Source organism: Taurulus bubalis, assembly GCF_910589615.1.
Source record: "Taurulus bubalis genome assembly, chromosome: 18".
NCBI lineage: Eukaryota > Metazoa > Chordata > Actinopteri > Perciformes > Cottidae > Taurulus > Taurulus bubalis.
The window spans coordinates 22,238,142-22,261,444 of NC_136606.1; positions in this window are offsets into that span (position 1 = coordinate 22,238,142).

The window sequence follows — 23,303 nt, forward strand, 5'->3', positions numbered from 1 at the left end:
GCATGCTGGGTACTGCAATTTTCAGCAGCTTCCGCATGTGCTGTATGACCAGGAAGGCTTCAGGGCTCATACGTCCGGCGAAAAAATATGAAGAAAAAATGTTCGGCCATTTTGTGACTTTATAGGTACTAAAATAATAGTTTACGTAAGTACTTAAACTTAACGGTTACTTGACATTGTTTTTAACCATAGGTCTCTTCTCACAAGGGTTACGGTATAGTAGCAATTCAAATGAAGTTAAACAACCATGTGGTTGCAGAGATAAGCTGGGGGCTTGGGGCGCAATTGACACCAGAATTGGATTTGTCTCAGGTTTGATCCAGGAATATGAACTGTCTGCTATTCTGCTGCTATTATGTGTATGAGTGAGGCGAACGCCTTGCAGATAAAGAAAAATGTACACAATCAACATTTATTTACACTTTAAAACTGCCCAGTGTTATACAAATACATGTGATCAAGTCATTAACAGAAAGTAAAAAGAAATGTGACATAAGTTCGATCTGAATCGGGAGAAAACACAAAAAGCATCTATACACACACATACATACATCCACTATTAATATTTGCATTTAATTACATCATTTTTTTTTTTACAAAAATGAACCCCAATCCTAAATGTATTTTTGTGTCCCGTTTGAAAGGTGCTAAATTCAATATTCAGAGCATTAATATAGCAGCAAAAATGTGGTAAAGGTACTTCTCCATTCTTTGTTGACGTAACCAGGTATGTTTTTAGTGCATGTCGTGCAGGTGAGTGTGCATTCAGTGGTTATAGCTGATAACGCCATCCCGAAGCCTAGTGTCTAACCTTCAGGTTCCCCTCAAGAAAACACTGTTAGCTCTATTAGCACAGTTGCATTTTGTTAGCTCTATTAGGGCTGTTAGCACTGTTGCTGTTGTTTGCACTGTGAGCTGTGTTATCGCCATTTTGAGAGCACGTTTTGACAACCTTTAATTATGGCGTGTTTTCAGGAGAATTTTATCTGTTGATAAATTAGTTAAGGCCTTATAAAGATTATTCATGCCTACAAAAGTAGTTTAGATTAAGAGTCATGATCAATTTGACAATTTTACAATTTAGGGCAGTCATGATCACAATTTATTCGATCAATCAAACCACATCGTATCCATTCAATCAGACATGGACCAAAATAAAGGCCAATATCAGCCAATATCTAATAACCCGCGCTGGCGCACACACACGCTCGCAGACTGTATAAAGCCCTCTCCGGGCCAACCCGAGGCCATCGATCGTCTGGCTGTGCCTTGGGATGAGATTCCTAGATAAAGCAGCGTCTGAAGAGGCAACAGATTGATGCTGACCTCTTTCTCCTCGACACCAGCAACAACTGCTGCCACTTCCAAGCACAATAAAGCATGTCTGTCAGGTCAGATTATATACGGCCAGATTTGTGGTTTTAGCCGCTGTTATTTGAAGCTATTGCACGACATGTGACATGGTGATCTGTAACGCTGACAACATGCATGCAATGTGACAGGACAATCATGTGCCATAAATATCACGGCTGAAGTGATGAAATCAGGTCTCGGTTTCTGTGGAGCCGTACACGACAGAACATGCTCTATTGTCTAAAACCACATATCTTTTTTTTTTTTTTTTTACTGAACTTTATGTCTGCAAGTATTTTACTCAGCTTGTTACAACTTGGTTATTTTCTTCCCTAAAACGTTTGCTGCAATCCAGTACCAGTCATTAGGAAAATATGTAAAAAAAATATGTTTCTGTTTTCGTCAGAAATGATGGCCTCACAAAGATATCTCAACAACTGCCACTGACCATGACATGAAGCTTTTCCAAGCTGTGGAAAATAATACACCTTACAACAAAGTTTCAATATGCGTTATATAATCTGCAATTATGGGGACAGAAACTTCAAGAAAGAAAGGTTTCCTTGGGAACTGATGAAATGTGCTTCTCTCTGTGAGTCAAGGATCACCCTGACTTAAAATAACAGCCGTTTAATTAAGACAAAAAAACAATGTGAACAGATCTGACATTGAGTCTTCTTACATTAGAGTGAACTAGACTGAACAAGAGCAGGTTCATTGCATAAACTGTATATAAGAAGTGGACGCAATCATTCTGATGTCAGCCGTTGGTTTGAGACGGACAATTTGCCAAACTCAGGGCTTAAAGCCCTGAGTTTGGCAAATTGGCCGTCGCCATCTTGATGTTTTGCAACCAATCAACAGTGTTAGCATATTTGGAGTGAGGGGGGGTGACTTTTAGACATCATATAAGGCTCTGGTAGAGAGAATCTACCAGAGATTAAATGGAGCATAATTTACTAAATGAACCTCATGCTGCATTGAAGAAGACATGAAACTAGAGATTGAGACATACACAGTGGCGGCTGGTGGTATTTCTTTTTGGTAGGACCATCTAATCAATTTCAGCAAACATCCCCGTATGATTCAATACAAAAAAGGTATCACACATTACTACTTTGCAGTTCAATATTTAACATTTATTCCAACACTTTGACATAATAAAGATATATTATTAATACAATTCAGTATATTTTATATATATATCATGTCGCATACCCCTCCGAAAGATAGTCCTGCACTTGACTGATGATTTCAAAAGTTCTTCTCTCAATCGGGTGTTGGAGGAGAGATTGTGGAGTCAAACATGATTTTTATTTTATATAAAAAGTAAGGAAAAGTAAGACAAAAATAATAATAATTGTACATTAATAAAGCAACCAGGAAGTTAGAAATAATCGCAAATTAAATAATAAACAAAGCATTTAATTAAATGTTAGTGCAAACAATCTGACTCAAGAGAGGAAAAGGGGCGGAGCTCGTAGCCACCGGAAGCACCGCACTTCAAAGGTGGGGATTAAACGAACGCCGAGCGGCAAGATCAGAACGCAGCAGAAGACCTATGACAACAGCAAAGACACATGTACGAGTCCGGAGAGGCAGCCGGTTAGAGTGGCGAACTTTATAAGTGACGGACACCAGCTTGATTAGCACGAGCGCTAAATAACTAAATATAAATATAATAATTAAATTACTTACTGAATATGTCACGGGGCTCCGCAGCCCATTCACGTGTGGCAAAAGTGAAATGTTTGTTGACATGTGGGTGGAGGCACAGCTGGGGATGTACGTGGTGATGTAGGCTGTGTGGAGACAGAATGCACGGGCGCTGGGTCACGTATTGAAAGGGTTTGCTGACACATTGAAATGTGTGTTTTTTCTGTTTATTTAAAAGGTTTTCACCTCTCTTTTTGCTGCATGCAGCTTTGCTTGAATGGAGCTTGCTTCAGTGAAGCGGAATGACTAGGAATGACTTGATAAACTAAAATAAAAGGAGAGGAATAAGGAATTAAGGAATAAAAGGAGAGATAAAAAAGGAAAAGTTGTTTTGTCATTGAAGTGGAATCCAGTTAAAATCTGTTTAGATGGGTCAATACCTTTTGAGGGGAAAAGCAGTAGGTCAGAAGCCGGAACTTGACAATTATACCGAGTTAGCGTTTGGTCTCTCCTGTGAAGAGCACTCGCCGCTGTCATGTTGTTGAAATGGGTGGCGCCTCGAGAGACCAGCCCCGACGAGAACGAGACGCGGGGACGCGCACCCTCGGACCAAATTAGAGTGGCCCCTCTGTGGAGGTTTTCTAGGGCGCTGATTAGATAAATTGTATGTCATTCATTTATATCTTTAATCAGTGATTGGCTAAACTACTTCTCAGACCCGTCTTTCTTGGGCCGAATCGATTCGGTCCCAGCATGTGCACAACTGAGAGGTGCATGGGCGGAGAGGACAAGCAGGAAAAGCAGATATTTTGCGCAGATATCCTATTTACAAACATTACTGGGTATATTCCATAGCTCAAAAACACTAATATTGACAATTTGTATAATTTATTTATATTATATTTTTTTGGGTGGCGCCCCATGGCCCACTATTAGCCGGCCGCCACTGGACATAAACTCATATTTACAATGTTTACTGAGGGAATAAATCAAGAGAGAAGTAGAGTCATTTATATAGACTTCTATACAACCAGACGAGTGTAGAGGTTAAGGCACTTCAGTATTGACTTCACTTTTTAGAACCGGACATTGACGCCTGGTTTATTGGCATTGCTCAAGATACACATTTAGTGTACGGTGGCTCATGATGACCAAAAAGGGTCATTAATGATGAGCCCCAGCGCCCCCAAAACTACTACGGTTCACGAAAATGTGCACTGAATTAATTACTACAAATATTTAACTTCACTTAATATATACTGCTAAATGAACCTTTTAACTGGTCTCACGTGTTTTCTGTATATTATACTTTTTGAAATTATTAAATAGCCCTTGTGGTTGAGGAGATATTTTTTATTTAGTGTATGGGTATGCAAACCAGTTCTGCTGGGGCTTGTGCTTCAGCAACTTCACTGCAAGTCAAAATATATTGAGTGTAGATGCTTCACTAAAAGGTAACAGCTGCTAATTGTTCTGTTTTCATCCCATAAACTCAGCTCATTATTATCAGGTGTGATAATTGATTAACAACTAAAGTGATTATTGTCACTCATCTCGGTTTGAAGCCTGGATCAACTTGCCCCCCTGTTTCTGCTTGCCTGCTTTATACAGAATGCCGACTATCAGAGGAAAATTCGGACTCGTCCGCATCAGCTGTAATGATTCCCAATTGCTGCCTCGCATTAAGAATTTGTCTCCTGATGGACTCTGCTGAGCCACAACCCTCTGTCTCTCTCTCCTCTCTGTCTCTCTCTCCTTCTTTCTGTCTCCATTCAACCTCACAGATCTAATTTGGTGGCTTCAGACTTTCTCATGACTTTATTAAAGCACTTTTCAGATGCCCACTTTTCTTTCGCCCTGAGTGGTTCCACTGCACAGGCCGCTGTAAATTAGATGAATTGATATCACATCAAAACCAATGAAGGTTGGACCCTGAAAAGCGGCGGTCTCCTCCCCTCAGCTCGTCTCGTCTGTTGTCGTTCATCAGGCCTCTAAAATAAGCAGTGGGGAGACATAATGGGACCTTGATGTCACTCACCGGTCCAGCCTTTTAAAAAGGATGCGCTGTCCTTCAAACCCCCTGGTTTGTAAAAACACTTGGATGAAAGGCAAGTGAGTGATGGCCAACGGGGAGCAGTTTGAGCAATCTTTCATTTTGCTGCATGTCAGGCTTCTAATTCGGTGTGGAGTGAGGAAATAATTAGATTTGGGTACAGTTTAATTTCAATATTTGGATAGATTTATGGCGCGCCTCAAGGCTTTTTGTCAGGTTCAGAGTGAATGACTTGTGACGGAGAATGTTATTTGGTGGAGAGATGAATGTTGTGTTATACAGAAGTAATGAATAGAGCTTAAATGAAGGGAAACATTGAACAAGATGAGTCCTTTTGACATAGATTGTACTTTTATTCTATTTCTTTTCTTTTTTCATCATTGTGTTGTGGAACCGAGTGTATGGGGAGGAGGGGTTGAAGCTTCTGTTTCTCTACAAAAGACCCTCCGTAGAATAGTTTGCTTGGAAACAAAAACACTGAAATACCCTCCCTCCAAAATCTCAATATAGGGACAATAGTAACAGTATTGTTAAAATGATTTTTATTCTGATTAGCTAAAATAATAATTCAGAATGGTGTACCCTAATTTAAACCTCAAAAGGGACCCTGTGTGGCTTGTAGCCTCTGGTAGTGCTGCAGAAGGAAAAAAGAAACTTTGATATGATTTTAAATGTTTCTAAACTTTGTCTCCTTTCTCACAGACATTGTACACATTAGAAATAGAAGTTGCATTTACCAAATGGATGGCAACCATGAAAATATGGTGAATATTCAGACTCCAAAACGACCATTAACGATGATGTTGCTTTAGCCTGAGATGTATGACATCACTACCAAAACAATTACATAAAGTTACATAACTTATACATGTATAACTGGCTTATTCCTCAATTACAGCACAGTCAATTAGATTTTTGGTCTGATTTAGTAAGGAGTTAAAAAAATATGACAATGAGTGGCTCCATTAAAATTGGACATGGAAAGAGTAAGTAGTTTGTATCCTACATGTCACAAATTCATGATAATGCAACTAGCAGAGTAACAATAACTTTTTTATATTGGCCCAAGTCTACTTTATGATAGGAAGAATTTGGTTTATAAGCAATTAGAAGGTAGTCACTAATGACAAACTTCATATCAAACTAGTATATAGCAGAGAGCACATCTTTCCACCTTTGCCATCTTGTCCTTATTTTTTATATTTGTACAATTGTAATTGTTTGTGGATAGCAACACAAAAGTCAAATTATGCGTACGCATACATGGTTATTGATTCGGATAATAGAGCTCCCGTTTCATCCCAACTGTAAATAATCCTCACAACAGCTTCAAGGCATATTATATCTCATGTTTAATCGATACGGAGACATCGGAGCCAGCGGATCATTTCAAAAAGTCCGGGATCAGGCTGCTCTCGGCGGGCAGCAGAGCGCTGACGGCCCGGTGCTGCGGGGCTCACGGTCCGCGAGCAGGACCTCGACCCGTCGGCGCATCTTTTTAAGTCGGCCGATTCTTGAGAAAGCGACCACAGAGTTGATGCTTAAACAACTAACTTCTGGCCTGAAAACATCCTAAAATTACATGTTGTGACTCAACAACGGTAGTATTCAGAGAATGTCAACTTTCAGTAATGAGTTTTCTCATCCGTCATTGTTCCCCGTTGCATTCTGGGATATTGGCTGTCTCAAGTACGCTCAAGTCTGCTCTGATGCATCCTGGGTAAAATGGGCAGATCAAGTGACATCCGGGTATTTTCACCGTTCTTGGTGAGAAGCGGACTTTTGAATTGGACCAGTACTTGGGCCGCGACTGATGACGTTTCACGAGTCCAGAGAACACGAGTACAGAGAAGAACGCTGATTGAGAAACGGCCTATTACAACTCAGCATTTCTTAATACCAACAGTCATACCTTACGGGACCTTAATGTATTGTCACATATTATATATACACACCTTCTAGGACCTGAAGCAAGACCTCTCTCCCAAACAGAGGCAGCTGCTGCCTCAAACAGTAGAAACTGCTGCAAAAACTAGTGGCAGCTCATACGAGCTGCCGGTGCCACGATTTGAGCACTAGACTGAGTCTAAAACTTTCCCCCAGATCTGAAGACCCTTTATTGATGTCAAACGGTTATGAATCCATCTAGATGAAGCGGTGAGGGGTAAATTGGGTACCAGACTCCTGGCCAGACCTTTATGAATTCATGCAGGTCAGATTTGGGTTTATTTTCCATGGTTCCTTTTTCTCCTCTTTGTACAGAGGACTGAGATCATCCTAGTTGGTGCAATGTGCAAGATCTGGCCAGAATTTAAGCTTAAAATATAAGAAAACTGAATGAACATCATCAAGAGAGTGTGAAGAAGTAACAGCTTGGACATCGAGCAGAGCAGGAGCTTTTTTATTTAGTTTTTATATGTTACTACTGTGACGTTATTTATTAATCTTATATCGTTAACCGTTTAATCGCTCTGCTCTATAAAAAGAGTTTTTTTTAATAGGTGTTATTTCTCTTAAGATGTGAGAAATTCATGAAGATTGCTGAAAGGAACCTTTTACTGTAAATGGACATCTGTTCGGTAAAGGCTTGTAATAAAAATAAGGAATGATCAGTTAAAAGAAAAATGCTTTTATTATTGGCTCTCAAAAGAAATGATACATATATTCCTATTCTATTTCAACTTTTGATCAAACCGCTTCTTAAAAAAAATATTAACTCTGAAATTGGATGTCAAAACATTTACCAGATTCCATGATCTTTTATGAAATGATGTCAATTGCCTGAAGGAACTCTATTCATTCAACATTGTGAAGACAAGGCGGGAGCAGAGAGGTAGATGGAAATAACGGAGGACTTGCAAGGACAAAGAGAGAGAGGTTTCTTTTGACCATGAAGGACGGCACACAGAAGAAGTGTTGGTTTTTCTAACGGGCACAGAGCAGCCAAACCAACGTTACGGGCAGAACGAAAACCAATTATTAATATCGAATTATTAACTGTTGATGGATCGCTTCTATTTCACCGGCGCAGCTTTTCTTGCCTTTGCGACTCTGGTTCAGCGGTCCAGGAAACACACCGGCCAATCACGCCTTGTAAATCCTCTCACGTGATCCTACTCGACCAACCACAGCGTGTATTCCGATAAGCGCCGCCCTCGACTCGAGAGCCATGTTCACACACACGGAGCGACCGGAGAGACCCGATAGTTGGAAAAAGTACGTGAGTCAGAGAAGTTAAATCACTTGGCGCTCCAAAAAGATAAATGTGGACCGCTTAAGAGCCTTGAACTGGTTATTCCTACAACCAGTTCAAAAGCAGTATGTCTCATGTTCAGCGACATTAAAAGCAGCGACGTGAAGCGCCACCACCAGACAAAGCACAGATCTTTAGAGCAAACGGACCGACTCACATCCGTAATTAAGGGGCAGAAGAAGAAAAAACTGAGATGCCAATATGATCAGAACCCTAACACATGAATTAATATGATCAGAACCCTAACACATGAATTAATATGATCAGAACCCTAACACATGAATTAATATGATCAGAACTCTAACACATGAATTAATATGATCAGAACTCTAACACATGAATTAATATGATCAGAACCCTAAGACATGAATTAATATGATCAGAACCCTAACACATGAATTAATATGATCACAGAACCCTAACACATGAATTAATATGATCAGAACCCTAACACATGAATTAATATGATCAGAACCCTAACACATGAATTAATATGATCAGAACTCTAACACATGAATTAATATGATCAGAACCCTAACACATGAATTAATATGATCAGAACCCTAACACATGAATTAATATGATCAGAACCCTAACACATGAATTAATATGATCAGAACTCTAACACATGAATTAATATGATCAGAACCCTAACACATGAATTGATATGATCAGAACTCTAACACGTGAATTAATATGATCAGAACTCTAACACATGAATTAATATGATCAGAACTCTAACACATGAATTAATATGATCAGAACCCTAACACATGAATTAATATGATCAGAACTCTAACACATGAATTAATATGATCAGAACTCTAACACGTGAATTAATATGATCAGAACTCTAACACATGAATTAATATGATCAGAACTCTAACACATGGATTAATATGATCAGAACCCTAACACATGAATTAATATGATCAGAACCCTAACACATGAATTAATATGATCAGAACCCTAACACATGAATTAATATGATCAGAACTCTAACACGTGAATGAATAACTGATCAACAATAATGTGAACAGAGCGGAGAAATGAGCTGAAACAAGTGGTTTAATAACCAGGTAAAGTCCCTGCACACACATTTCTCTATTTAGATGAGAAGAATATAATGTCTTGGCTCTTTTGATTAACAACAGTTGATGCCCGAATAAACTGAATTTGAAGCTACATGACAATTCAGTTAAATAAATGTTTCTAAAATTAAGGACTTTATTTTATTTATATAGTCACTTTTCAAAAGCTTTCTGTTTTAAATCCAGCATTTATTTTACTTGAAATAAGAGAAGATAATGTATGTATTATTAGAGTATATATTATTTATAATTATTCCAGTTAAATTGGAAATCTGTAATAATAAATATTGTTTAGATGTTAATTAATAGAACTTTGTTTAATTTGACAGTCAGTTGTTGACTACATACAGACGTTAATACAACTGTTGGCTACTTCAATGCATATGGCAAAAAAAATCATATAGCACACATTTGACATTATTGTGATGTTCCGGACCTTTGCTTGAGGAAATCCTCTCGAACTGGACCTCGCTGAATTTTAGTTAAATACCCCTAATCTAGACCCTTTCAGCTGGTGTCAGAATGTCAGAGGCAATTTGTATTTTCTTCTTCTTTTTGGAGAATTCCAATTTTCATCACCTTATAATTAGACACACTGATGGAAAAAATCGTTTTCATTAGACCTCATTTATTGCACCTATTTTCCCATATTCGCTAAAAACGCAAGTTTTCGTGTTTTTATTGGATGATTTGTCCATGTCTTTTTCATGCCTTTAACTTGCTGTAATGGATTTCTGTTCCACCTATTTGTTTCCAAATGGCTTCCGCTTCTTCAAATTACAGTCGGTGATGTAACTGTGACTGACTACGGCCGCATTTAAAGGCCAAGGACTGAACAGGTGAGACGTGACCTTTGTGAAGATTAACACATCCAATCAGCACTTAGTCAGAGTCATTAATTAGAGCGGCCGGCCTCTATTTATCAAACTCAATGCTGAGCTACAACCACTTCTCTCTGCACTGTTTAATAACTCAATTAGACTATTGGGCTCAGAGTCAGTATCTGTTCGGCTGCAGACGACAGGAATCATTTTATTTTGGTTTATTTGATATGGACACGACCGTACCATTAGAAGTGCATACACACATACAACGAATGCTCCAAAAAAAAAAAAAATGTGTTTAGTAGGTAATTTATAACACTTATGCAAAGAAGAAGAAAAAAACAATACATCCCCAAAAACATAAAACGTCAACAAAATACTGGTGTCTAAAGTGGTAGTAGGTGGGACGACAATGTTGGTTCTCTTTCAATTCAGTTTATTTTGTATAGCCCAAAATCACAAATTACAAATTAGCCTCAGAGGGCTTTACAATCTGTACACATACAACATCTTCTGTCCCAGGACCTCACATCAGGAAAAACTCCCCCCAAAAGCACCTTTAAGGGGAGAAAAATGGAAAACACCTTCAGGAGAGCAACAGAGGAAGACCCTCTATCAGGATGGAAATTAGCACAATAGATGTCATGTGTACACGATGAACAACATAACAAAGTTACAGCACATTCAATGCGTCAATACATTTTTGCGCTTTGAATGTTGAAGTTTTGAGCTCGACGACTCAAGTGACATCAGACTCACCTGGCCGTCTCCTGGGTGAAAGTCCTGTGTTTGTTTGACCCGCCCTGTGTGGATTTTCTTCCACATTATACTAAATCCGTTGCTCTGAACGTGTAATAAGGCCGCGGGTGTGTTTCAGCTTCGTGCGCCGGTGTATAATGACCAGGCGACACTAAAGGCTTCATCCTACTTTTTTCAGTTGTAGAACTCCCCCAAGCACACCGTGATGTGTAAAACGTTTGGACTTCTCCTTAAATTCAGCAAGCCCTTTGGTAATTTACCACTTGATGAACATGGACGCACCGTCAGTAGCGGTTCAGAAACGACTAAGACCAGACTGAGCTATGCAGGGTAACGGCCATTTAGTCAGAATATTAAGTTAAGTCGTCAAAGAAAAAGACTGGTGAAACGGAGCGCCGTGGCGGCTAATGTGCCATGTAACTATCCATTCATCCAGTTCTCCCCAACTGTCTCCCTTTACTGCGAGACTCTACCACCTCACCCCCCACTGCTCCCTGTTCCCCTTCCTCCCTCCATGCGCTCTGCCAGTAGTGCTCCCCCCTTTTGCTGGCAGGTTGCCTGATGTTTCCAGACTTTGATCTATCGCCACCTTTAAACAAATCCTCTGTTTCCTGGTGGAGGCTAAGGAGTCTGGGGAGAGGAGGGAGGCGCCCACAGAGGGAGTGAGAGGGGGTGAGACAAATAGGCAACAAAGGGAAGATCCTTTAACCACCTCCATTTCCTCCTCCCCCTCAGTTTCTCAACAGCAACATTTTAGGGTTGGCTGCTTATCGGAAAGCTGTCTGCCCACGTTGATACAGCAGTTCCTTAACTTCTACCGCACGCTGGAAGAGAAAGTGGCTGATTGCACCCACCACTACCCCTCCCATACGTTAACAATCGGGGGGCCTGAACAACAAGTTTTCTACTGGCATCAAACAAAGCCCCCAGCTGCACTTTGTAGTAGCTCAGTAAAGTCAATTACTCGCAGAGTAGTGACACGCGTGGGTGTCGGACAATGCACTGGTAAGGGAACGCTGATTAACTGACACGCACCGAACAGAAAGAACGGCCGACACCTCCCGCCTTGAAGGATGTAAGCACAGACGAGGATTTAGGCTTTTACTTCAGGAAACGGTACGCAGGGACAATCTATGGGGTTTTTCATTCAACTTCCCATTATTAGATGCGATACCTCCTGTAGTATATTTTTAGGTCAGAGAAGGAGCTTAGTAACTTGGCATTACAGTCCTCGTTTAGCTGTTCCTTCAAAAACAGGATAACTCTCAACGCTTGTACTATCTGACCTTTAACAGAGTTTAAGACCATTATATTGGACGATTGTTGCAACAACAAAAAATACTTTAAGTATGATTTTCTGCATGCACTTTGATACTTTGCTTCTCTTCTCAGGAAAATGCAGAAAGAAGGCGGAGATACCAGACTTGGACCAGAACATATTATTTACCATAAATTCTCAGGTTCACGGTGTAATTTACCTCAACTGCAGACAGAACCAGGCAGTTCATCTGTGACAGGCTCAGTACACTGCAGTGTAACCCAGCACCAAGCAGGCACCAGTGCTGCTAGGTCCGAACGTGTGTGGCGTATTTCTCCTGCGCACCTGAGGTAAAAGATTAAATAGTTATGAGTACTAGAAAACATTTAAACGCATTAATCAGTTACTTCAGCTGGACTTCCTGCACCCTATGCAACTCTGTCTCCTAAAAATTACGTTCCCCCAGAACTAATACTCATTCCCAATTACGTTTGATCTCCCTGATTATGTTTGTGTTTGACGTATTACACATACGTTGATTATACACGTATGTTGATTAAACACGTATTTTTGTTTTATTGTTTTTATGTTTGTGTTTGACGTATTACAAATACGTTCATAATCGTGTGTTTGTGTTATTGTTTTGTTGCTTTATTTAAGCATATTTTAATTTTTAAACTCTGGGGGAAAAAAGAAAAGAGGGGCTCGGTGAGGCCAGTGACAGCCGGCCAGTGACCGCCGGTCAGGCCGGGCGCCGGCCGCACCGGGAGCCCGAGAGCCGGCTGCACCGGGAGCCCGAGAGCCGGCCGCACCGGGAGCCCGAGAGCCGGCTGCACCGGGAGCCCGAGAGCTGGCCGCACCGGGAGCCCGAGAGTCGGCCGCACCGGGAGGCGAAGACCGTTTGCCGCCGTTGTTAGGCCGGTCTTCAGACCGCTTGCACCGGGGCTCGGTCTTCAGACGCTTGGCGTCGGCGTCAGGCCGTCGGTAACAGCCTCCTCGGCACCGGCTCCGGTCTTCTCTGAGTCGGGTTGTTTGTGAATGCAGCCCAAAGTGTGTGATAAACTCCATCTAGTGCAGTAAACCACTGCGATCATCAGCAGACACTCGGATCTCTGAGGTCACATCAAGTGCAGAATCTGACGTGAAAATATTCAAACGGGCGGAAGGAGTCACGGGACCCAACATCCGGTTTTCAAAATACTAACTGATATGAATGTGTTCAGAACATTTCTGACCACATCCAAACATATTTACTGTACTGGTCTTACATAAATATTGTAATATGTCAAACACAACGTACTGTTACAGTTAAGATGTTTGGATGTGGTCAGAAATGTTCTGAACCCGTTTGAATATTTTTCACGTCAGATTCTGCACTTGGTGTGACCACAGAGACCCGAGTGTCTGCTGATGATCGCAGTGGTTCACTGCACTAGATGGAGTTTATCACACACTTTGGGCTGCATTCACAAACAACCCGACTCAGAGAAGACGGCGCGAAGGAGGCTGTTACCGACGGCCTGACGCCGACGCCAAGAGTCTGAAGACCGGCCCATTACCGTCCTAACAACGGCGGGCAAACGGTCTTCGCCTCCCGGTGCGGCCGACTCTCGGGCTCCCGGTGCGGCCGACTATCACTGGCCGACTATCACTGGCCGACTATCACTGGCCGGCTGTCACTAGCCGGCTGTCACTGGCCTCACCCCACCCCTCTTTTCTTTTTTCTCCGCAGAGTTTAAAAATTAAAATATGCTTAAATAAAGCAACAATAACACAAACACACGATTATAAACGTATTTGTAATACGTCAAACATAACAATAAAACAAAAATACATGCATAATCAACACACGTGTTTAATCAACCTATACGTGTATAATCAACGTATGTGTAATACGTCAAACACAAACATAATCAGGGAGGAGATACGTTTCTGATCAAACGTAATTGGGAATGAGTATTAGTTCTGGGGAACGTAATTTTTAGGAGACAGGGTTGCCCTATGCTGCTGTGTCACCGTTACTTGACACATCGCATAATTGTCTATTGTGTGTTTTTGAAATTGTCTTTTTTTAAAGCAAATGTATTATTATTAATAAACAACCCACCACCGACCCATGCAGGCCTGCACTGCCAGAAGGACCATGATATCCTAAAAAAACTATTTAAAATGGCTTTTTTCAAAACAGATAATTATGCAGTGAACCAGGCTAATTAAAGCTTACAATCCTGCAATACTGAACAGGAGTTTCCAACAAGATAGTCCACTTCACACCGTTAAAGGATTTAGTGGTCATAATATAAATACACTCTCCTGCCTGTAGTGGAGTATTGTTCACATGTGCAGTTATTACATCACTTCCCTCCGGTGACCATAAATGGAATACTCCCCCCCCCCCCACCCCCCCCACACACACACACACACACACACACCATGTGTAGAACAGTGGCAGATTCCATTTCATTTTCATCATTCATTTGCCACTGGCGTCAAATCCATTTGGTGTGTACTTTTGTCTCAATGCCATCTAAAGGTGAAACCTTTCCCAAATAGAAATGATGGATGGTGTGACCCCGACTCCCTTCTCCTGTTTGGTGTGAAGCGACAGGAGCCATAGCTTCCTGCCTGTAATGCATTTTGGCTGCGAAGGAGAGGAGGGAGAGGGATTTTATGTCTCTCAAAAGACAGATATACCCTGATGGGCCACTGTTCTCTTCATATTTTATTGAAGCCATCATCTGAGTTGAGTAAACATATTAGAGTCTACATTATTTATTCCAATTTCTCTTGGATTCTGTTTGTTTAGTCCCCACCCGGTATAACTGAGGTCAAATCCTTCTTTTATAGCAAACATTGCCGCCACACTCCCTCATGTGAGAGAGATAGAGACAGAGAGAGAGATGCATAGGGTGGAAGGAGGTCGTATCCAAACTGTTTCCAGGAAAGAGACACATACTGTGTGTGGAAGTGCTTGTATAACCCCAACACAAGGACTGATATTCTAAAGTGCAGCTAACTTGCTTTATTTGTATGAATCTGACCGTTTATATGTACCTCAAAAAGACAATGTACTAGCTGTTCTTCACGAGTTGGCAAACCATGCACCAGCTGTGTGTGTACCTGTTGTGTGTTTGTGCGAGCGATCCCAACACAGGGACTCCAGTGCTGTCTTTTACTTTGGCCAGGCACCCCACTACGTCCCCTCGTCAGCGGTTGATCATCCAGGAGACCGCTGCTCGTGTCCAGCGGGAAACTAAATGTCAGCGTTGACTTCTTTGCCATGTTGCCAGTACTGAGAAGTCTTTGTCTCATGATGATGGGAGGAGGCCCCATAGAGCACTGTCGTTTGGAGCATAGGGCCACTGACCAAGCATCAGTACTTGTTATGCCTCATCAACTCTTGTGAATCCCCAACCCTACAAATGTAGTCTTTGAGACACAAAGGGCCTCCTAGCTACACCTAGGGAAAAACTACATCGCTAAAGCAAATTGTATATAATCCAGGTAATCATGAAGTGGGCTGGAGGGGGGCTGGACGGGTCAAAGCCAGCAGACCGCTGTACGATCCCCGTGTGAAACAAGAAGTCAAGGTTGATTTATTTGTTACGTAACTTGTGTACTAAGTACGTAAGTTATTTTAACCCAAACCACGATCAAGTCGTTTTATTGCCTGAACTGAACTGAGTTGTTTCCTGTGAAGACAGAGGTTTATTTTGAAAAGACCACATGCAATATGCAGAAATTGAACTGTATTGCTGGACTTTCTGTTTGATCATTTATCAAACAGAATTACAAATACCTCAATATATAATTTTTATCCTTAGAATGATGGACAGTAATTCTAGATTAGAATTTAACTAATTTACACAAAACACAATTATGTGATTTGTTCTTTATATTTAAACCAATAGACTTGAATAAGAGAGGATTTAATGCATTGTTGCCTACAGTTGCACACTAAAGGTTGCCTGTTTGTAAGATGTGTTTTTATATGTAGGACATTTTCATGCATAATGACATTTAATACTTGTGTTTCCACTGCGGGTCTCATATTTTAAGTGTGGCATCTGATCAAAAGGTTGCACTAAAAGCTTCAAAGGGAGAACTGATTTAATATATTCAAAAATATACAGTCAGTGTAAATCCATTATATAGCAAGAATGAAATACTTCTTAAAGGTATTTCTAATAAAATGCATTGTGTGTGTCTGTGTATGTGCCAATTCATCCACTGTGGTATTTCCTGTGCCCGTATAATGGTGTAGATAACCCCACCCACCTCCTCAGCTCTTTTTAAAAGGTCTCTCCACCAGCTCTCTGTTGTGAGCCCCAAATGAATCACTCACAATTAATTACTTTGCCAGTGCCAGGAGAGTCTGCAGCCCTCATGCCACCACCCGCCGGGCCTCGTCTGATGCGGTGGGGCCTCATGTCTCCCAACGAGGCCGGATCCATCATGTCCTACGCAGAGGGGGGGTGGTTGTCCCCGTCAGCTGGGACTTGCCCCCCCTGCTGTTCTGCTGCCAGATCTGTCTGTTAAGACGAGATAACAGAGGATAGCGTGGCCGAAGCACCAGCCAGCGCCTGCTGGGAACGGACGCTGCTTGGCGGGCGGATACCAATGGTCTTCTCGGATTGTGAGAGGTGTAGTTACAACGCCATCCAAACAAAAACAAAAATAGAAAGACACAAACAACTGTAAATACACTCCAGACAGGTAAAGAAGTATGGAAATTAGAGCAGCTAAGACCGTACGACACTTTTCTCGAAAGAGATAAAAGGTAGTGTGGAAGGATCTTGGAAGAATTCTCTGCATAAGAGGATCACGTCTCTGTTAATGTGCTGCTGCTGCCCCCGTCCACAGTAGTACATTGGAGAAGTACCTCGTAAAACCCCACTTCAAGTCCAAAGCCAACACTTATAGCTGAGCTTCTGTTGAGTTTAGATCGCTGAATCTGCAAACTTTTGTAGCAACCTCCTGTCTGCATTCGTCATTGCCCTTCAACATCTAGTGGCGTCAAAACCAGGAAGCGGTAACTTCATGAAGCCTGCTTCTTGCTTTGGCGCAGCTTGCAGTGAAAAGTTGAGAATATTTTAACTTTGACGGCATCTAAAAACCGCTAGAAAAAAACACGGCTCTCCATAGAAAACAACGCTTTTGAAGCTGACGTGTTTCTAGCGCCAACGTCGAGCTGCAGTGCTATCGTGTGTGTGTGTGTGTGTGTGTGTGTGTGTGTGTGTGTGTAAAGTTTTTTTAATGATCCTCATGGGAAAACTGAGAGTATAATGAACGCTAAGTATGAATGAACCACAGTGTTATGAGAGTGGGCAGAATAAGAGCAGCAAAACAAAATGACTGAAATTAAATAAAAATGGCCATGTTTGAGATTCATACAGTAAGAGTTAAACTATGGAGATGATTTATATGTATGCATATGTGCTTTTTGTCCCATGCTATTCTTATGAAGCACAACCCAGCGTGGGCGGCGCTGATACTTAAAACACTAGCCAAGAGGCAGAGAAGAAGAAAAAAATAAAACACTGATTTATTCTTTCGTGTCTGACTCCTTCAACAAAAATAAATTGAAAGGAAAAATAAGAATAGAACAGGGAAGGGAAAAAAATTAACTTGTTGGACTAGAAGCCCCTCAGGGCCAGAGAGATCTGTAGTTTGTGCATGTGCTTTGAATACAGAACACAGTAATGGCAGTGAGAGGCAGACACACAACACACATGCAGGATATGGATAGCTGAGTGCACCCACACACACCCACATGCACCCCCCCACACACACACACACACACATGCCTTGGAGAGACACATGTTCATTACTGAGAAGGTATGACCTGAGAATCATTAGGTCAGCATCCCTCCCATCATGCATCAGCAAGTGAAACTAACGGTGGCTCCCTCATTAGACCTTCCCGTCTGTCCCATTCTGGTGTTGTTGCTTTCTTGTTGTCAATGGTTCGGTTTTCTTGTTAATTTCTTTCTCACATCAGCTTTTCTCAATAAATAAAATGTAGTGTCGTTATTTGGACAAAAAGACAATACTCCACTGATTTAGCATTTCACTGATTCATGATAAAACAAATAATCTGGTTTGGCCGCATCAATTGTGTTTACCTCTGTATTGCGCCTTTCCTTTGTTATTCTACATACTCTTCTTCCTCATCAAATGTCTAATGTTTATGTACCTTCCGCCATGAAAAATTCCTTGTTTGTGTAAACATTCCTGGCAAATAAATGGTTTCTGATCCTGATTCTGAAAACCTGGCGCCTACATTACCCACATTGCAACTCAACCACCGACAGTCAGGGGTTCAGGTGTGTTATGCTCGTGGCAGCAGAGATGGGTAGCAGGCTTCAGAGGTCTGGTAAGCGGACTACTTCCTGACTCCACACCTACATGTGTTCATTTTCACACTGTGTGTGTGAGAGATGCTTTTTTTAATGGATTCCGCAAAGGAGTAACTTCATTCGGAATTAAATGATTGGATGGGCTACCTAGCCGCCTACCGTGTGCACAACTTGAGTGTCACCTGAGTCCCAACAATAGCCATGTAGGTTGTTTATGTTCCCTCTGATCATTATTCGGGAGTGTCTTTGACGGGACGGGCTGATACTGGCGACTTGGCAACTTTCTTGCTAGATTTAGCCACTTTTGGAGCTACTCTCATTGGGAAAGCAATGTTAGCTCCGTTTCACACGGGACACGAAAATCAGTCTTCCAGGTGAAAGTCCTGCATTTATTTGAGCCATCCATTCAGTATCTTTCTAGGCTCGACTTTACCACTCAGCCCCTCCACGCACCAGAGTACCGTATCACAATAACCGTCCATGTGCATCCATTGAGAAATGTGAGGAGCGTTTCCTAACCCATACCACTGCGATATCACTGCCGCATAGAGCGATGCATAATTACACTCGGTAAGAAATAATTGTTAGAAATAATTATCTGACAGCGCATATTTCTTTGTTGTATCAGCAGAGGGAAAGTTAGATTTTTTTGTTGACATTTTTGTTAATGACCAAAGTAAATATGCCTTAGAGTTGATGTATTTTCACCATAGGCTAATGTTTCTAAATAGTATCCATTAAAAAAAATCAATTTAAATAATGATTTGAGGACAAATGATGTGATGTACACAATTTCTTTGATTTATTTGTGCAGAATATTTGGTCTTGTCCAGTCACATGGGGATTTAAAAAGGGCCGCTCTTCTTGCGCACGTGCTAGTTATAGTGTTATTATAGTTATAGTAGTTATTGAAGTCCTCACTCCGCCCTCCTTTGTTTACTAACAAAATATTTTACCTCGAAGGAATTGCTATTCAGTTCTATCTGTTACAGCTGATGAGAATCTTATTACAGCTTACAGTCATCCTCCCACAGAAACTCTTCACCTCTGCTGGCTGAAATGCAAATCGAATCCCCAGGAGGGAGATTCCCCCAGACCACAGGTGGTCCAGTCCCCTTTGTTCTTAAAACCAAATGCTCCTTTGTAAAACCTCATCACTGATCACTGTGTACAAATGACTGTGACCCACAGCAGACTAGTGACTGTGCTCATTCCATGCATACCTGATAAACAATACTCAATCTTAACCTTTTAAGCCCCGAATGGACCTATATAGGTCCTTTTTTTTAAATTTTATTTAAACTGTGTAAAACATTTCAATAATCATGAACAAATATATTGATGCTACACATCAAATTAAACAAGAGAACCTGGGCTACAATAATTAGTCAGCCATTTCAACACAACTCAAACACCAACTAAAATAATTATTAAAATAAAATAGTTATAATTTCGTCACGAGTCAGCCCACTCTGCATGTTTCCGGAACTAGCAGCCCGTAGCTTGGTGCTATCAGAAAAAGACAAATAGCAAAAAGCAAGACAATTCCACACAGATTCCAAATCCCTCTGCTGCAAAGCATCACTGAGATATGAACCAAAAAACACAGCAACATAAATTGCTTCTGTCCATCTGGGGAGAGGGATCCTCCTCTGTTGCTCTCCCTCAGGTTTCTTCCCCTTTTTTTCCCTGTGAAAGGGTTTTTACTATCTTTTTGGGGGAGTTTTTCCTGATCCGATGTGAGGTCCCGGGATAGGGATGTCATGTGTACAGATTGTAAAGCCCTCTGAGGCAAACTTGTATTTGTGATGTTGGGCTATACAAAATAAACTGAATTGAATTGAATTAAATCGTTGAGTAAGCACATTTTGAAACTTTATTTTGTTGAAAAAATGCATTTCCCCCAGTAAATCCACACTGATACAAGTTTATTTAACACCATAAGTCATATGAAAGTGAAATATAAGGTTTGCTACATGAAAAAATTCAAATGTCACAGATGCGCGAAAATATGCGCAAATGTGCCGAAATGCAAATTTTGGAAACCTCGCCTGAATTCTCTCTGTACTTTACCCAATCTGACTTTGTTCTGCTTCACTTTTTCAAGTGAAAACAGTGCAGAGAGACTGTTCACATATTGTGCTATGATGTGGGAGAGCCTCAGGGCTTCTTCTTCTTCTTAGTGAAGCATCATTTCAAGGAGATAATCATCCTGAAAGTGCTTTTTTCTATAGGCGGACCTGGAACTTCTATTTGTTCTGTGTTTCAATCTTTATTTACTCTTAGCCAGCAACATATATACTAATATTTACACATCTGACCAAAAGCTCACAAGGGTTGCCTTTATTATAACACCAAAATTATTCAAATAGCCCTTGTGGTTGCAGAGATACACCCATTTTAGTTTGGGTATGCTATTTCGAGCTAAATCCTAAAAAATGCCTTGGTGCTTAACGGGGCATTGTAATGTACACATAAACATTATATACATGTACAAGTCCAATTTTGACAAACTGAGTTATTAAAACTCTTCAGCATTCAAGTGGTGAAAAGTGAATCATTGAACCCCAGCTGCATCAATGGACTACATATTTTTGAATATTTAGTTCCTTTTGGATTCCTCCACTGTGAGGAATCATCATGAATGTGATGTTTTTTGTGCTAAAATGGACACATTAGTGATGGCCTGGCTGTCAAGTGCCATTTCCACTGGCGGCAGAGAGAAAGAGCGCGCTGTGCTACCTGCAGGCCGGCACCAACCAGCTTCAATCTGACCTGTCACCCTATCCAGTCTGGTGCCTTTACGCAGCCACAGCAGGAGAAAAGACCCACTGTTTGAGGATACTGAACGTGATTACATAAACGTTTGCACTGACACACATCACGCACAACAATAAAGCATTGAATAGTCAAATGATCGATCATCAAATGTAACAATTAGCCTGACACAGTAGAACACAACATGAGAAGAAGAAAACATCCAGAGCTGTGGGCCAAAATAGATTTAAATGGCATCATTTGAAAGCAAAAAAACACTAAATAAACAAATGCTTTAAAAAAGAAAGAGGCTTAAGCCTAGTTTATGGTTCTCCGTCACGGAGAACGGCGTCATTGAGCATACGAAGTTCTGCGTCGAGGGACCGTGTTGCTCTGCAATTAACCGCCATGCCGCCAGGGGGGTGTGCCTTTGTGTCTGTGTGGTTTCAGGGGTTATAGCCGAATTCCGGTCAAAGTAAACAATGGTGACTAAGTTGGAGCGGCTACATTTGGAGCTCATCAATATTGAAGAGCAAAGGCTTATATTGCAAATGTTGAAGCGCAGGCGACAGAGAAGACGTTTGCGGAGGTGGTCTGTACGACCACTAAACCGGTCGAGGCTGGGAAAAAGCAACTGCCGGAAATTACGTTCTGAGCGGACCAATCACAGCGCTTGCGGTCCGCGTCAACGCGACGCGTAATTAGGATTTTTTGGAGGTGCGCGTCAGGCTACGGCGTAGGGGTCTGCGTCTACGGCGTAGCTACGGCGTAGGTACGCCGTCGACCTGACGGAGAACCATAAACTAGGCTTTAATCATATTAGTACTGGTTTCAGGTTCCTCCCCATAGTATCAAGTGGTGATATCATCAAGTTGTGGTATTCCAACTGACAACACCAATCATCTGCCTTCACCTGCTTTTTCATTTAAGTGCATATCTGAATGGATTTTCCCTCCATTGATTTCTATTGATGTCAGAATCTATGTCGTAAAGAGTCTACATTAGAGAGCTATAAATCGTCCCATGAGTCTGGGGAGTTCATTTATTGCATTCTTTGCTGCATGATGACTTAATTGGAAATACATTTGGTTTGAAAGGCCTGCCAGTGGGGTGTGTGTATGGCTTTTGTGTGAGACTTGAGTGTTTGGGTGTTAAACAGTCAAACCTAAAAAAAGCCTGGGTGTTATGAAACATACCGGCATCCCCACTTCAATGAAAACAGCATTTTATGGTTTTAGGTGCACCATGGAAAGAGACAGAGGTATGGTGTCAATGTTTCGGTCCCATGGACAGAGACAGGATTGAAATACTCCATGACGAGAGATGGAGGGTTCTCTTGTTTCAGTATCAAGACTGGTTTTGAATGCTTCAGGTGCTTGAAGAGTCAGTGAGGCTGGGTTTGAAGGCTTCAGTTCCTCAAACAGTCAGTGAGGCAGGGTTTAACGACTTCAGGATCATGAAGAGTCAGTGAGACTGGGTTTGAAGGCTTCAGTTCCTCAAACAGTCAGTGAGGCAGGGTTTAACGGCTTCAGGTCCATGAAGAGTCAGTGAGACTGGGTTTGAAGGCTTCAGTTCCTCAAACAGTCAGTGAGGCAGGGTTTAACGGCTTCAGGTCCATGAAGAGTCAGTGAGACTGGGTTTGAAGGCTTCAGGATCATGAAGAGTCAGTGAGACTGGGTTTTAAAGGCTTCAGGTCCATGAAGAGTCAGTGAGACTGGGTTTAAAGGCTTCAGGATCATGAAGAGTCAGTCAGACAGGGTTTGAAGGCTTCAGGTCCATGAAGAGTCAGTGAGACTGGGTTTGAAGGCTTCAGGATCATGAAGAGTCAGTGAGACTGGGTTTGAAGGTTTCAGGTCCATGAAGAGTCAGTGAGACTGGGTTTGAAGGTTTCAGGTCCATGAAGAGTCAGTGAGACTGGGTTTGAAGGTTTCAGGTCCATG